The sequence below is a fragment of the Melozone crissalis genome, unplaced genomic scaffold (assembly GCF_028551555.1).
Source record: "Melozone crissalis strain CALT ecotype California unplaced genomic scaffold, PUWL_Pcris_2 ptg000073l_1, whole genome shotgun sequence".
Taxonomy (NCBI): domain Eukaryota; kingdom Metazoa; phylum Chordata; class Aves; order Passeriformes; family Passerellidae; genus Melozone; species Melozone crissalis.
This window is the reverse complement of record NW_026535850.1, coordinates 3,326,182-3,343,003: the sequence shown is the minus strand read 5'-3', so window position 1 is coordinate 3,343,003 and position 16,822 is coordinate 3,326,182. Positions and strand designations below refer to the sequence as shown.

The following is a 16,822-nucleotide window of genomic DNA, read 5'->3' as shown; positions in this document are numbered from 1 at the left end:
CACACACAGGGGACAATGTCACACTTGCCCTGCTCCAGGGGAGATCTTTGTCCCTGTCATTCCCTTTTTCTCCCCCACTTTTCTCTTTCTTTCATCTCTCTCCCTACCTCACATTTACTATTCTATTACTAGTTACTATTCTACTACTATTCGCTATTTAATACTCATATTTTATTGTTCAATAAAATCCATTTTGGATTTGGTCTCGTTTGCACTTTAACTGGGGGGGAGGCATCTCTCCAGCAATTTTTTTAACCAGACTGTGACATTATTTTGGCACAGGGAGTTCAGGGCACTGTTGTCTGACCCCAAGTGCCTTTGACAACAGCATGGTTCCCTCTGAGGAGGAGGTTGTGGTTCTCTCTGGAGGAACTCTTGGAAACTTGGACACAGCTTCCTCTGAGCAACTTATGGAAGAACTGATGAGGAAAATGGCTGTTGTGGGTAGCCAGTGAAAAAGCAAATATTGTGTTGTCCTTCCTTGAAATGTTTGTTAAAATCACTGGAGGAAAGGGAGCAAATGTTACCAGCGAGATTGACAAGGTTCATTCACCCCATGGTGAGGAACACAAGGCTGCTAAAAGTCCCAGAAGAAGCCCAGCTCAAGTAGCTAAATTCCCAAATAACTCCAGAATTCACAGGCCAAATGTGAGAATCATTATTCTCTTCATCCCTGTCACCTTTGTGACAGCTACACAGAGTTTCCCCTTCCTTTTAATAATCTGTATTGGGCCTAATTTCCACTGTTCTTTTATTGGAACCTGCCAGCAGCTGAGCTGGAGCTGTGCAGGAACCAATGAAACTTGGAATTGCCACAGAATTACTTCTATTGTCAGTTTATTCCTGTTTGGGATTTGTTTGCATTTCCATCACATGTGACTCTCGGGAAAATCAAATATTCATCAAAGTATTTTATGTAGGATTAAGTTTGATTTCTGCCTAGTTTATTTTGCCCCGTTCCCTGGGGATGCTCAGGGGTCTATGTCCCCTCACCTGGGGGATGCTTGGGGGATCTCCATCCCTCTGGCCCCAGGCAATGCCTGTGCAGGGCTGGGGACCAGGGGCTCTGTGTCCCTCTCACCGCTGAGGGTGCTCGGGGCTGGGGGGGCTCTCCGACCTTCTCACCCCTGGGGAGGCCGGGGGGGGTCTCTGTCCCTCTCAGCCCTGCTGTGACCCCACCCAAACATCATCGGGGTCACAGGGACAGAGACACCCCCAAACCCCCAGAAGGGCTGAACCTGGGATTTGGTTTGGGGCTGAGGATTTTGGAAGGGGCTGGAATTGGGGCTGGGCTTGGAGTTGGGGCAGAGATTTGGATTAGAGCTGGGATTGGGGTAAATGCTAGACATGGGATTGGCTTTAGGGCTGGGGTTGGGATTGGGTCTGGGGCTAGACAAGTTTGGAATTGGGATGTGATTAAATACAGAACTGTGAGTGTGTCTAAACATGGAGTGAGATTGAGACCAGGATCAGGGTCAGGTTTGGGACTGAGCTCACCCAGAGCAGGACAGGGGGGATGTCACTGCAGAATGTCCCTGGCATCATCCCAGCCCTCCTCAGGCACCTCCAAACATGAGGAGCAGCTGGGTGCCCCAAAATCCAGGTGCTCCCACACTGCCCCTCAATACCAGGTGAGCATTCCCTGAGGGCAGCCCTGACTGTGACCCTTGGGGCTCTGGGATCAGCCCTCACATCCCTGTGGGAGCAGCTGCAGACAGGATGAGAGATTTTCTCCACTCTTTTTCCTGTGGAAGGGTGAAGCCCAGCTGCTCTTTTCTTCTGGTGCCTCCTCCTCTCCTCAGCTGACGATGTCAAACTCCCCAGGAGCAGCAAAATCCTCATTCCCTGTTTGCTTGTGGCTGCAGCCTGGAATATTGACAGAGAACAAAGAACTTTCTTACAGCCCTGCTGAAAGACATTGGGAGGAGGTTTTTGAGAAAATGAAGAAATTGTATTTTGATAGGAAATGAAAAGTGCAGAATTATTTCTTTCTGTCCCATTCACTTTCAGTCAGTTCTGGTCTGTTTTCTGAGTGCCACCTTCTCAGCTGATTGTGTTTATGCCGTCCTTTCTCTCCTGCCTCTCTTTCCCTGCTCTGTTTCTCTCTCAGGGTCTCCCTTGACCCAGAGCAGCTCCCACCAAAGACCCTGCCATGATTTAACTCCCAATCCACGGGCTACAACAGCCATGGGTGAAGTTTGGAAGGCTGGCAGTGAAATGTCACTGTAGGATCTTGCTCCACTTGGCTTTTGGCACCTTCTTAAGTGCTTTGCCTTCAAGGGCAGGAACATCTTTACCTGGCCGGGAACTGGAATTCCAGCCCCTGGCAGTGTTTGCCATGGATGCCAGAGGGGCATTCCCGAAGCTCCCAGGGTGCTGCTCCTGCCGTGCCTCCCAAGGAGCTGTGCAGGGCCAGGGGACAAGGTCCAGCAGCTCTGTGGGCACACAGCAAAGGTGGCTTTGCCGGGCATTTTCCAGCACCTTCCCCGCTGGAAGTAGAGGGAGGGAGGAAATGGAAGCGAGTCCGCAACAAAATCCTGGAAGGATTGGGCTGGGAAATGACCCCGCCCATGGGTTAAGATTTCGCAAGGGAAAGACGCCTCTGCCCCAGTGAATGAGCGAATGAGACCATGGGAGCGAAATCTCCGGATCTGCTCGAACTTGAATTGAACTGAACGAGACACGGGAAGGAGAGAGGAAGAGAAAGAAATCGGGAAGAACTCTCAGAGGGACAGAAAGAAATTGGAAAATGGTCTCAGAGAACAGAAAGAAATAGGAAAAGGCTCTGGCCCGGACTCCACAGCTCCCAAGGTCACCCGCAGGGAGCAGCGCCTTTCACAATTCCAGCCAATTAGAGGACGCGGTAAACAATTTCCAGCCAACCAGAGCTTTTCCTGCCGATGACTCACCGGTTGCCAGGCGGGCCCGCAGAGCCCGGCGGCCGCGGAGCGGAATTTGGGGCTCGGGCCGGGGGGACGGATCCGCCCCGGGGGGGTCCCCGAGCCCCCTGCCCAGCCCTGGGGCCGATCGGGGGCTCTCCCACCCAGCAGCCGGTGCTGCGGGGCCGCGGGGCAGAGCGGTGGGAAAGGGGGGTCGGGGCTGGCAGCGGAGGAAATGCGGGAGGAAGAGGAGGGACAGGAGGAGCAGGAGCAGGAGGGGGAGAATCGCGGCGCTCGGAGCGCCCGCACGCCGAGCCTGCAGCGCCCCCTGCCCCGGGAGCATCGCCCCCAGCCCCGAGCCGCAGGTGAGGGCGGAGGCCGAGCTCGCCCCGGCTCCAGGCAGGGGTCTCCAGGAGGATTTTTTGGAGAGTGTTCGGAGCCGGCAGATCCCGGACTCGAGCCCCGGGTATCTCCGAGCTCCCCAAGAGGAGCTTTTTCGGGGGGAGAGGAGCCGCGATCGCCCCTCGGGAGGGTCCCGGGGGGTCCACGTGGGGATGGCCCGGTACCGACGGGGCGGGACATTGGTTTTGGGGATCCCCGTGCGAGCCGGGGCTGTGGAACGGGGGACCCCCGGGGCGGAGAGAGGGGAAGGGGCGATACCGGAGCTGGGGGACGCCCGGCAGCCCGGAGATGAGGCGGGGACGGGACCCCCTGACCCTGACAGGGGCGTGTCCTGGGGTGACTTCATGATGCTCGTACCCCCATCGGTCTGTTTAGCCCAGAAATGAGTTCTGCACCTTTAAGGCTGGTTCTGAGAGCGAAGGGGAGGAGGAAGAAGCCGCAGTTTGTTTTCAGAAACTGTACTCACTCCTCTACATTCCAGCTGCTGGATGGACAGAGAGCAGGACAGAGCTCTCCTTTGCTTTTAGTTAGTTTTTAGCTCGCTGAGGCAGAGAAGTTCCCTGGACTGTGGTTTTTCTTTTTCTTTGGAGCTGTTTAAATCTGCTCTGGATTGAACACCCAGAACACCACCGGCAGCTCCTCCGTGAAGCCCACTGGGACGGGCCTGGGCTGAGGCATTTCCAGCGCTGGATGGACTGATAAGAGGCTGGTAATAGACTGATAAGAGACTGATAAGGCACTGATAAGACACTGAGTGCACAGAGCTACAACTCAAGGAGGGACTTTCAGAGTCTGTCATCTATTTTGGAGCAGCAGGAGTTTTCCTTGCTTAATATTGTTCAATTTTTTGTGTTGGTGAATGCTTTGCCTGTAGAATAAAGTTTTTTTCCACTTTTCTCCCCGGAAATATTTTCCCGGACTGGCTGAGGGTGGGGCTGCTGAATCGGCATTCTAGAGGAAACTCCTTTTGGAGGGTTTCAACCGATTTTGCCTTAAACTAGAACAGGGTGGTGGAAAGAAAGGGGAACCCCAAGTGGCTGGACTGAGGGGAGGCTGGAGAGGGGGACCTTGGGACCCCAGAACCTTCCAGAATCCAAAAGCAGGACCCTGGAGAGGAGGGATCCCCAGGACCGATGGAATCCCCAGCAGCCCTGAGATGGGGGAGCAACCATAAACCAAGAGGGATGAGACTGGAAATGGGAAACTCCTGGTGGCTTTTTTTTATTCACTCTTGATTTTTGGACATCAGGTGACTTCTAGAAATGGACATGGGTTGGAGGAGTCCGCAGCCCAAGGCATTCACACCTTGTTTTTCCCCAAACCAGGATTTTCCCCAAACCTTCCCACTGTGACATCCCCCTGTCCCGCTCTGGGTGAGCTCAATCCCAAACCTGACCCTGATCCTGGTCTCAGTCTCACTCCATGTTTAGACACACTCACAGTTTTGTATTTATTCTCATCCCAGTCCCAAACTCATCTATCCCCAGACCCAATCCCAGCCCCAGCCCTAAAGTTAATCACATGTCTAGCTTTAACCCCCATCTAAGCTCTAATCCAATCTCAGCCCCAACTCCAAGCCCAGCCCCAATTCCAGCCCCTTCCAAAATCCTCAGCCCCAAACCAAATCCCAGGTTCAGCCCTTCTGGGGGTTTGGGGGTGTCTCTGTCCCTGTGACCCCGATGATGTTTGGGTGGGGTCACAGCAGGGCTGAGAGGGACAGAGACCCCCCCGGCCTCCCCAGGGGTGAGAAGGTCGGAGAGCCCCCCCAGCCCCGAGCACCCTCAGCGGTGAGAGGGACACAGAGCCCCTGGTCCCCAGGCCTGCACAGGCATTGCCTGAGGCCAGAGGGATGGAGACCCCCCGAGCATCCCCCAGGGTGAGGGGACAGAGAGCCCCGAGCATCCCCTGGGCTGATAGGGACAGAGACTGCCCCGAGCACCCCCTGGCACAGGGTATGAGAGGGAGGGAAACCCCCCAGCCATTCCCTGGGGTGAGAATGATGGAGACCCCCTGGGGAATGGCCTGGGGTGACAGGGACAGGGAAACCCCCTGGGGAACAGTCTGGGCTGACAGGGAGAGGAAACCCCCCCCCCCCCCCCCGCCAAACCCCTCCCAAGCATCCCCCAGTGCGAGAGGCACAGAGACCCCTTGAGCATCCTCTGGGCACTGGACAAAATAAACTTGGCAGAGATCAAATTTGACTCTGCAAAATCACTGTGAAGAATATATAGTCTTCCCACAAGTAACTTGTGATGAAAATGCAAACAAATCCCAAACATGAATAAACTGACAATCCAAGCAGTGAAGTGGCAATTCCAATATTCATTGCTTCCTGCACAGCTCCAGCTAAGCTGCTGGCAGGTTTCAATAAAAGGAAAGTGGAAATTTGGCCCAATACAGATTATTAAAAGGAATGGAAAGCTCTGTGTAGCAGTCACAAAGGTGATAGGGATAAAGAGAAAAATGATTGTCACATTTGGTAAAGCCCCCAAGCCTGGGAATTCAGGACTTATTCGGAAATTTATCTACTTGAGCTGGGCTTCTTCTGGGACTTTTAGCTGCCTTGCATTCCTCACCATGGGGTGAATGAACCTTGTCAGTCTCACTGGTAAGATTTGCTCCGTTTCCTCCAGTGATTTTAACAACTTTATAAGGAAAGGCAGCAAATTATTTTCTTTACACTGGCCAGCCATAAAAGCCATTTTCCTCATCATTTCTCCCATAAAGAAAAAAACTTTTATAAGCTCCATAAGCTCCGCAGGAGGAAGGAGAGACTGTGTCCAAGTTTCCAAGAGTTCTTCCAGAGAGAACCACAACCTCGTCAGTGGAGGGAGCCATGCTGTTGTCAAAGGCACTTGGGTTCAGAGAACAGCGCCGAAACACACTGTGCAAAAATAATGTCACAGTCCGGTTATGCAAATTGTTAGAGAGATTCCTCTGCCCCAATTAAGGTGCTAACGACACCAAATCCAAAATGGTTTTTATTGAACAGTAAATGTGAGGTAGAGAAATGGAAAGAAAGAGAAAAGATGAGTGACAAGGGACAGAGACCTGCCCTGGAGCAGGGCAAGTGTGATATTGTCCCCTGTGTGTGGGGGTTTTACACCTGAGCCAGTTTGGGTAAGGGGGGTGGTGTTCACCCCCCTGAGCAGGGATTACCCTGCTGTTTCAGGTTGCAATGTAAGATGTAACCAAATGCATGTTTTCAATCACCATCTCCATAAACTGTTAGAAACAGGTGGGGCAGTGCTCTTTATCTCTTCCATGACTCAGCCCTGATAACGCCCTCCAGGGGAGATATCTTCTGCTAATGGGCCATTGAGTGTCACTGCAGGACTGATAAAATGCCATCCTCCCATTGTGGGATGCTCTGCCCAGGGGGAGGAACCAAGCATTCCTGCCTGGATATAAGCTGAGCCTTGCTACAACCAGGAGCAGCTTGCCTACCAGATTCCCAGAGGACAGGAGCTCCAGAACCACCACTGGACCTCCAGAGGAAGACCAGACCCTTCTACAGCACCACTGCTTTGACAGAATCACGTTCAACTCTCCAACAGGACTGCAGCCACCATTTAATGGGACTTCAGCCACCACCCTTACATACAGGGTGTCAGGTTATATCCTGACTCTGTCAGTTTAAGGCAGTGTTTCTGTATCATTGCCTTGATCTTAGTTTTCTTTTAAATTGTAATTCTGGTTTAGACCCTCCCCAGGTTTGCCTTAAACCCAGTGCAAAACTCAATGCACTCATTCCTTGTTTTCCTCCCAAAACAGAATTTCCCATCCCCAAACCTTTGCCAGATGGAAAAGGAGGCTGTGAGGAACAAGAAGGATCCCCAGGACACCCAGGCAGGTGAGGAGGAAATCAGTGCCCCTTTCCCCCTCTCTCCTGCCCCATCTCCCAGCCCAGCATGGCCCCTGGCTGCAGGACAACCCTGCTGCCAACACCATCCTACTGGAGATGCACTGGGGGAATCTCCTTCCCTTGCCCTCTGGCACGGAGGCAAATCCCATCCTCTCCTTGTCTTTCCTTCCCCAGCGAAGAAGCTGAGGATTGGGACCAGGGAGGACAAATCCCCACAGCAGAACCTGCAGGAAGAGGCCGTGATGAGTGACTCCAGGGCACAGGAATCCAACAGGGAGGAAACTCCCCAGATATTCCATAGGAAGAGGGGCTGCAAACCCAGTCTGGGGTGCTCTGAGGAGGAAAGACCCTCCCTGAGCCAGGAAGGTGGACAGAGCTTCAGCCAGGGCTCAGAGCTGGTGGTCCATGAGCAGCTTAATGATGGAGAGAAGGGCTACAAGTGCTTGGAGTGTGGGAAGAGCTTCAGGCACAGCAGCACCCTGATCCGCCACCAACGCATCCACACCGGGAAATGGCCCTGCGAGTGTGGGGAGTGTGGGAAGGGCTTCAGCTACAGGTCAGAACTCATCAGGCACCAACGCATCCACACTGGGGGGAGGCCCTACGAGTGTCCCCAGTGTCAGAAGAGGTTTCAGACCAGCTCCAGTCTCCTCCAGCACCAGCAGATTCACACAGAGGAGAGGCCCTTCCGCTGCCCTGAGTGTGGGAAGGGCTTCAAGAACAACTCCAACCTCATCAGGCACCAGCGCACCCACACTGGGGAGAGGCCCTACAAGTGCCCAACCTGTGGGAAGAGGTTTCAGAGCAGCTCCAATCTCCTCCTGCATGAGCGGATTCACACGGATGAGAGGCTCTTCCGCTGCCCTGAGTGCGGGAAGGGCTTCAAGCAAAACTCCCACCTCATCACCCACCAATGCATCCACACTGGGGAGAGGCCCTACGAGTGTCCCCAGTGTGGGAAGAGCTTCACCCATAGCTCTAACATGACAAAACACCAACGGAGGTGCCACTAAGGGAAGCCCTGCGAGTGCCCCAGCTGCAGGAGGAGCTTTGTGAACTGCTCCAGCTTCATCCCCAATGGAGGTCTAACGTTGGGAAGAGCGCGGGTGATCCATGTTCCCTATGATCCATGCTGGGAAGACAACTGCCCCAATACCTTCCCCTGTCAATGACATGGTGTAGAACTGAAGAACATGAGGGTCTTTCCATGGTCCTGTCATTACATTCATTCTCACCTCAGGTTATTGCCAGGGGCAGGAAAGGGACTCTCTCTCTCCCTGAGAAGAAGAGTGTCCTTTCCAGGTGGGGGAAATATGTTGCTGGGAAGAGCCAGTGAGTTGTGTTTTAGTTTTCCCTGTAAACAGTTTTATTTATCCCTTCTGTGATCAATAGTTTTTCTGTTCCATTTGTTCCTTATCTCATTGCTGTTCCCAATAAATTGTTCTTATCCCAGCCTGGGATCTTTGCCTATTGTGCTTTCCATTGGGGGTGGGAGGGCAGTGAGGGCAGCGTGGTTTTAGCAGGAGCAGGAAATTGGGGTATCCCATTCCTGAACCCCTTTCTGTGGAAACCGAGCATCCCAGCTGGTCCCAGCCCTGGTGACCATGGCAACAGCCTTGGGAGCGGGTCCCTGGCTGGGGCTGTGGGAACCTCTTCCCTCTGGTGCCCAGGGACAGGAGTGGAGGGAACGGCTGCAGCTGAGTCGGGGCAGGCTCAGGTTGGATGTCAGGAAAAGGTTTTTGCCCAGAGGCTGCTGGGGCCCTGCCCAGGCTCCCCAGGGAAGGGTCCCAGCTCCAGGGCTCTCTGAGCGGCAGCAGTGTTTGGACAGCGCTGCCAGGCCCAGGCTGGCATTGTTGGGGTGTCCTGTGCAGGGCCAGCAGTTGGACTGGAGGATCCTGATGGGTCCCTCCCAGCTCAGCCAATTCTGTGGTTCTGGGATCCCGTGAGCCTGGGGATGGGGGGGGCTGCCAATGGTTGCCATGGCAACGGGCTGTGGCTGCAGGCTTGAGCTGGTGTCCATGGCAACCACCCCTGGCATGGGGTCTCCATGGAGCTGCCAAGGGACTGACCATAGCAACAGGGGGCTGGTGATGGTTGCCATGGAAACTGACCATAGCAACAGATGTCTGGTGATGGTGTCCATGGAAGCTGACCATAAAACAGGGGGTGTGTGATGGTTGCCATGGAAACTGACCATTGCAACAGGGGGCTGGTAATGGTTGCCATGGAAACTGACCATAGCAACAGGGGGCTGGTGATGGTTGCCTGCTAAGGATCAGATTTGTCACAGGCCCTCAGAGGTGTTCCATGGGGACTTCCCAGGAGTCTCCAGGCTGTTCCAGAGCTGGAATGTCACACGCAGAGACAGGGGCTCCATGGACACCTCACAGGGGTTTCTGGGATGGTAAAGCGCCACGTGGTCAGAGGCAGTCACAGCCATTCCATGGTGACATCCCAGGGGACCTTGGGCTGCAAAGGCACCGATCTGTCACAGGCACTCACGGGAGCTCCACGGTGACATCCCAGGAGTCCCCAGGCTGCCAAAGAGCCCTGATGTCCCAGACACTCCCAGGGGTTCCTGTCATGGGCACAGTGGGAGCTTCAGGCAAAAGCTTTATTTCTTTATTGGAGAAACTCCTGCTGAGACCTGAGATGCAGAAAGTACACCCAACAGCCACCATGGATCCTCAAACCCTTGCAGGGCTCCTAGACTGCTAAAATTTCTTCTAAGACAGGAGACTGGGAGTGGCTGGATCCAATCCCAGCCCCAGACTTTGTCAAAGGTGTAAAAGATTGAACAGGTGGAATTCAACTTCAACACATTTTGTCCCACAGGATTAATGACAGAATACCAGATACATTCATATAAATATGTCTCTGGCTTATTCTGATCATGATCAGATGGAAAGATCACTAGCACAGGTTTTTACTCCACAGTTCAGGAGCTATAACCATTATTAAAATATAGTGCTCTAGGCAGCAGTTTTGAAGTCAGCAGGGCCTTGCTGGAGTTGTTGGAGCCCATTGCAGGCAGAGCCTCCTGCTCCAGCAGGAACTGCCTTTCCTGTGCCATGAGCAGGGCAGGTCCCCCTGCAGGAAAAGCCCCAGGCCAGCCCCAGCACAGGGAAGGGCTCGGACACAAGGGCAGAGTGCCGTGCTGGGAGCTGTGCCAGGGAGAGCCTGAGGCACCAAAGGCACCTTGGCAGCAGCAGCTGCTTGCAGGCCATGGCCAGAAGCCTCCCTTGGCAGCCCGGCCTGGTGGCCACCACTGCAGAGCTGCTGCCTCAGGGCTCATTCCTGGCTGGGCTCTGAAAAGCCACTTCTGCTCCAGGAGCCTGACTGGGAAGCCATTGGCCCCAGCAGCTCGGGGACAAGATATTAATGACAAAACTCTTCATGCCAGCAGAGCCAAGGCAGGGGCAGAGGAAAGGGCAGAGCCAGGCCCAGGGGACAGGGCTGCCATGGTGATGGCTGTGAGGTCACTGCCACTGCAGCAGCCTGGCTGCCCTCAGCAGACATTCTGGCCAGAAGCGTTGTGAGGGCACCCAGCACATCAGAAAACCCACACTACAGGAATTCTGTCCCTGAGGATGAGAGGGTTTCACTGGGTCAGGCTGCACAAACATCCTGATCTTAGACAGTTCCTGTGATGGGGCACCCCTTTCTCTGGAAATACACTTGCAGCTTTGTGCCTTTCTCATAACTATAAAAGATTTCCTCCTTCTACCAAATGTAAATCCACCCTCATTCGTTTTAAAGATATTGACCCTTGTTCTGTCACTGCAAGATTTAGGAGAAAAAGCCTTTAATGACTATTTTTCCATTTTCACAGGTCTTGGAGAGGACCCAAAAATCTCCCAAGATGGGGTTTGGAGGCCTCATCAGATAAGCACCAGGGAGAGGCTGATAGCTCTGGGGTCAGTGGGGTAGAGACTGAGGACTAAACGGGAATAGCCTGGGAGGGATGGAAGGGTGGTTTCAGAGAGTCTGGAGCTTTTTCTTCATAGTGGGAATGGGCCTGAAGAAGACATAATAGCACCAAGGGCAGCTGGGGAGGCCCAGACTGGCACCAGGAGAAAGGAATTTCCCTGCCAGGGCAGGGCTGTGGTGCAGCACGTGCAGGCAGAGGCAGGCAGGAGGCAGAGCTGTCAGCAAAGGAAGGGCCCAGCCAGGTGGGGCAGCTGGGGGATGCCGACAGCCTGCAGGGACAGAGGCGCAGGTTTGCTCAGGATCAGAGACACCTTTCCCTCGCTTGTTCCCACGTGTCATCACTGCCACCTGTGTTCTGCTCTACCTGGAACCTGGGGACATTTTCTCGGTCCTGTCCCTCAGAAGGATCTATTTAAAGTATGAAAAACTTCAGTGTTTCCCCCTCTTTTTGAGTCCCTGAGAAGTTCTTTGAGCACATTCTGGGGGATGGGTCTGAAGCAAAGAACAGCAAAGCCCCAGAGGGTGATTAAAGTCCCTGTGCTGTGTCTGTGCTGCTGAGCTGGGCCGGGCTCCTGGCCCAGAGGCAGCTCCTGGCAAGGGCAGCGCTGCAGAGAGACAGCTCTGGCCAGGAGCAGCTCCTGTGCACGGCCCAGCAGGGCTGGGGCACTGCCAGGGCCCCTCAGGGACACCAGCAGGGCACAGACAGAGCTCACAGGGGCTCAGCACTGGCAGGGGCTGTGGCATGTCCCAGAGGGGGCTGTGTCACAGCGGCATCTCTGGGGCTGTGTCATAGAGGCACAGAGCAGCTGTGATGGCAGCAAGGGGCTGTGTGACAGCACAGAGTGGGCTGTGTGAGGTCACAGATTGGGCTATGACATCACAGAGTTTGTTGTGTGAGGTCACTGAGCAGCTACAGCATCATAGAGGGGACTGTGTGACATCACAGAGCAGTCTGTGACATCAAGGCATGGCTGTATGACATCATAGGGCTGGCTGTGAGGTCAGAGTGTATGCTGTGACATTACAGAGTGGCAGTGTGACATCGCAGACAGGGTTTTGTGACATCACTGAGACTGTTGTGACATCACACAGCTGCCTGTGACAATAAAGAGTAGGGTGTGAGGCCATAGAGGAGATCCTGCCATCATAGAGGGTGTCTCTGTGACATCAGAGAGCGGGTTGTGACATCACTGGGTGGCTGTGTAACATCACAGAGCAGGCTGTGACAACACAGAACAGACAGTGACATCACAGGGTGCCTTTTTGACATCACAGTGTTTTCTGTGACATCACAGTGCAGCTGCATGACATTCCAGGGTGACATCCCAGATCTGGTTCTGTGGCATCACAAGCGTGATGTGTGACATCCCAGAGTGGACTATGACATCATTGGTGTCTATGTGACATTGCAAAAGAGGTGTGTGGCATCATAAGGGGCAGTGTGACATCACAGGGGCTGTGTGACATCTCAGGATGCTGTGTGACATCACAGGGGCTGTGTGACATCACGGGGGGTGTGTGACATCACATGGGCGGTGTGAGGTCACTGGGGAGGTCACTCTGCCCCGGCCCCCCTCACAGCTCCCCCCAGAGCAGTCCAACCCTGCTCGTGCACAGCGGGGTCCCCTGTCCCCCCAGGTCCCCCCGCCCCCGGCCCCGCAGCCTCCCCCAGAGGATGTTCCACGAGATCGACCCCAGACCCTGACATGGGGACAGGGGGCCGGGGCCCTGGGGGTGGCATAGGGGGACAGGGACCCCCCCACAGCATCCCTGTGTCCCCCAGGGCCAGAGCCTGGGCCAGGGCTCCTTCACCCTGTTATGAACGAGGGCTTGAGAGCACTGGAAAAAATCCCCAGCAAGGGAGCAGCAAAAACCAGATTTAATATTAAGGGACGGCAGCACAAAGTTCCTTGGCAAGAGTCACTCTGCTCCTGACTGGAAATGTCAGGCACAGAAAGGAAACAAAGTAACAACAAAACCAAAGTAAATCTAGGCAATCAAACCAGAAATGAACTGAGAACTGTCCCTGTGAGTGTGTATGACACAAGGGCAGCGAGGGCAAGGATAAAGGAATATAGCCTAAAAGCTTAATAGAGCTCAAACCTAACAGAATTTAACTTACACCTTAACCTTAAGTGATACCTTCAACTTCACAATTTGGCAGAAGAACACTACTTAACAGTATTTAACCTAACTTATAACTTATGACTTAACAATTTAAAACAGGAATACCACTTAAAAAATTAGGTTATAACTTAAAATAAACTTTATATCTTTGCAAAAGAACAGCTCTCAGAAGCATTTAACTTAGCTTAGAGCTTGTGACAAAACCTTACTTACTGATATCTGGATATCTGACTGACTCAGCTATCCAAAGCACTTAAACCCCTCAGAGAGCAGCATTTCTGACACATTTCCCCAGCACAGGCACTCCTGTGTGCACACAGACACCAAGAGTCAATGCAAGGCACCTGTGAGCAATTCCCCTTAGGGCAGGAAATGCTCCCTGTGGATCCTTTGCCATATCCCCAGCGAGTGAAGGATTGAGCCTGGAGGAGTGGGGGGATCAGCCCAGAGTCCATCGTTGTTCGGGATCCTCGAGTGCAGCAAACGGGAGAGTTCCTGGCTGGGAGAGGCCCCACCCAGAGGGAGTCGCTGGCCCAGGAGAGCTCCAAGGGCTCCTTTTGGAGCGCTGTTTGTAGGGCCCCAAGAGAGGGGCTTCAGTCCCAGCAATGGTTCATCCTGGCCGCACTTGGCATCAACAGCTTTCTTTGGCAGTGTGAGAACAGGGATGTGGTGCCACTGAGGGAACAGAAACAGCTCCCAGGGCTGCTCCTACAGGAACCAGGAGCTGGTTGGGCAGCAGCAGTGCCTGGAGCAGACAGTGTTTGTACTGAGCTGCAGAGGAGCTGAGCCCAGGGGCTGTTGGCCAAGGCCGAGGCCCAAGGAGCATTTCTCAGCTGGCAGGGCGGCCTGAGAAGGGGAGGGGGGAACGCAGCAGCACAGGGCCATGGAATCAAGGGAGCATTGTGACACTGTGGGGCCCTGTGAGACCAAGGGACCATTGTGACACTGTGGGCCCCTTTGAGACCAAGGGAACATTGTGACACTGTGGGGCCCTGTCAGACCAAAGAGCCAGTGTGACACTGGGGGGCCCTGTGACATCAAGGGACCATTGTGACACTGTGGGGCACCATGGAATCATGGAGAGCACTGTGACATTGCTGGGCCTCATGGAAACATGGAGACCATTGTGACACTATGAGGCTCCGTGGAATAAGCAAACCATTGGGACACTGTGAGGCCTCATGGAACCAGTAAGACTATGAGGAAGTCCATTGTGATACTATGGATCTCCTCATGGTGGCCCTGGGAGGACCATTGTGATACTGTGGGGCCTCATGAAACCAAGAGGCCTTTGTGACACTGCAGGGCTGCATGGAACCAAAGCTCCAGGGCAACACAGAGTGGCCTCATGTCATCAGTGGTCCATTGTGACACTGTGAAGCCAGAGGAGACCATTGTGACACAGCAAAGCCCCAGGGTCCAAAGGTCCATTGTGACATTGCAGACCTCATGGAACAGAGGAGTCCCATGACATTGTGGGGCCTGGGGAACTATGGAGACCATTGTGACACTGCAAGGGCTCATGGAATCCTTGGGACCACTGTGACATTGTGGGACCCAATGGAACCTAGGGGCCAGTGTGACACTGCAGGTCTTCTTGCAATCAAGGGGCCATTGTGACACTGCTGGAACCCATGGAATCAAGTCACCATGATGACACGGCGGGGCTCCATGGATCCAAGGCACCATTGTGACACTATGGAGCCCCACAAAACCAAGGGAACACAGAACAGCTCTGGCTGGTTTGGCCTCCCATGGACTGCCTGACTGGTCCAGCTGACCTGTGCATGTTGAGGGTCACTTCTCATCTGCTGCTGAAACACTGGGGCTCTGTGCTTTCCTTCCCAATGGAAAAGAACTGTCCTTCTGCTCCAGGCACCCATGGCCAGAATTGGGATTTCACCTCCAAATTTCCTTATATCCAGGGATTGTTCCCATAGGAATATTGCCAGGACAAATCTGGCTGACAGTGGTTTCACAATAGTCACTTCTCATCTGTCCCCAAAACACTGAGAGAGGCTCCATGCTCTCCTTCCCATGGGAAAGAACTGTCCTGCCTCTCCAGGTGCCCATGGCTGAGATTGGTTTTCCACCTCCAAAATTCCCTAAATTCAAAGACTGCTTCCAAAAAAAATCTGCCATTCCTGACACGTCTGGCTGGCCTAGGCCTACTGAGGTTCTCACCTGCCTTTCAAACCTTGGAGCTCTGTGCTTTCCTTCCTATGGAAAAGAACTGTCCTTCTGAACCAGGTGCCCATGGCCACAAATGGGATTTCACTTCCAGCATTCCCTGTAGTGACAGGCTGGAGGAGATTGTTGGCTCGAAACATTTTGTGTGTGGGGGAGGAAGGGGCAGATCCAGCCTTGCCCTGCCCTGTAAGCCCAGCCCAGCCCTGCCCTGGAATCCTAATTCCCCCAGAGCCTCCATCCCAGCCCAGCAGTGTCTGCCAGTCCCTGGCACAGCACAGGCAATGCTCCACAGCCACCTCTGCAGCCCCCAGCCCAGCTCCTGAGGGACCAAATGAGCCCAAGTCCCACCTGGGGGAAGGGCCCAGGGAGACCAAGGGGTATTAAAGGCTGACCACAAGGCAAGCACACATCTTGACCCTACCTCCTCTTGGAACTTCTATCTGAACACTGCAGGAATCCAGGAGTTGGTAGCTGTGTGTGTGCTTCTCTGTATCTTCTTTGTCTTTCTCTCTTTTTAATTCACGCTTCTTGTAGAATTTGAGTAACTTAAAATTGATGAAGCTAAGAGTTCGTGAAGGTGAATGGGCCAAGTCAGTGCTTTGAGAATTGGTTTTTGTTGATTGAACGTCATACTAAACCTTTTGCAAAAGTTTCTCTGATTTTTCTAAAGTTCGCAGTAAAGGCTGTTTTGTTCTTTTGAGCTCCCAGCCACATTCCACACTCCATTGCCCAGCTGGAGCCTCTGGTGCCTCTGAGTTGTGCTGTCCCAGCCCCAGGGACGCTCTCCTTGTCTGCCCATTCCCCCACGGTCTCTGGGCAGGGATGGCCTCAGTGGGGGCTGCTGACATCCTCAGCACCTTGGAGGCTGCTGCTAAATTTTCCTGCTCCAGAGGCTTGCTCTAGAGCCTTCAGCTCTTCAGTGCAGGAATTCAGTGTCCCAGGGCTCAGTAACATTCAGAACAATTTAACAAGCCAAGCCTCTGGGGATAATTTGATTTCAGTTTTCAAATCTTGTGTGGTTAATTAGGCAGATTTCAGAAGTGCATTCAAACTGAATATATTCTATTTTAAAAAACAGTGAGAAAAGATTTCTTAGTGCCCGTTTAGGTTTTTTTCCCTGTTAATAAATTGATATATGCAATCTCCAATTGACACTGAATCCAAGTACCCCCTCATGCTGTTTGAATAGATATGAAAATCTAGACCCTCCATGGCTGACAATCAATCAGACTCTGTCCCTACCCCCCCCCACCATTTGCCCCATCCAAGCCCTGGCACTCAGAGCAGCCTTGTGCAAATCTGAGCTCCCTCCAGCCCAGGCTGCACCTGCAGCTTTCAGCTCCTTGGCTCCAGCTCCTACCTGCTTTCCTTGGAGAAGGAGCTGCCCGAGACACAGAGGGATGTTTATTTATTGTCAGCCAACAAAGCC

At 53.5% G+C, this 16,822-nt stretch overlaps 1 pseudogene; it reads left to right on the top strand.

The window, feature by feature from the left end:
- Positions 1-8,141, top strand: part of LOC128946044 (zinc finger protein 345-like) — a 54,220-nt pseudogene extending 46,079 nt beyond the window's left edge.
- Positions 8,142-16,822: the final 8,681 nt, after the last annotated feature.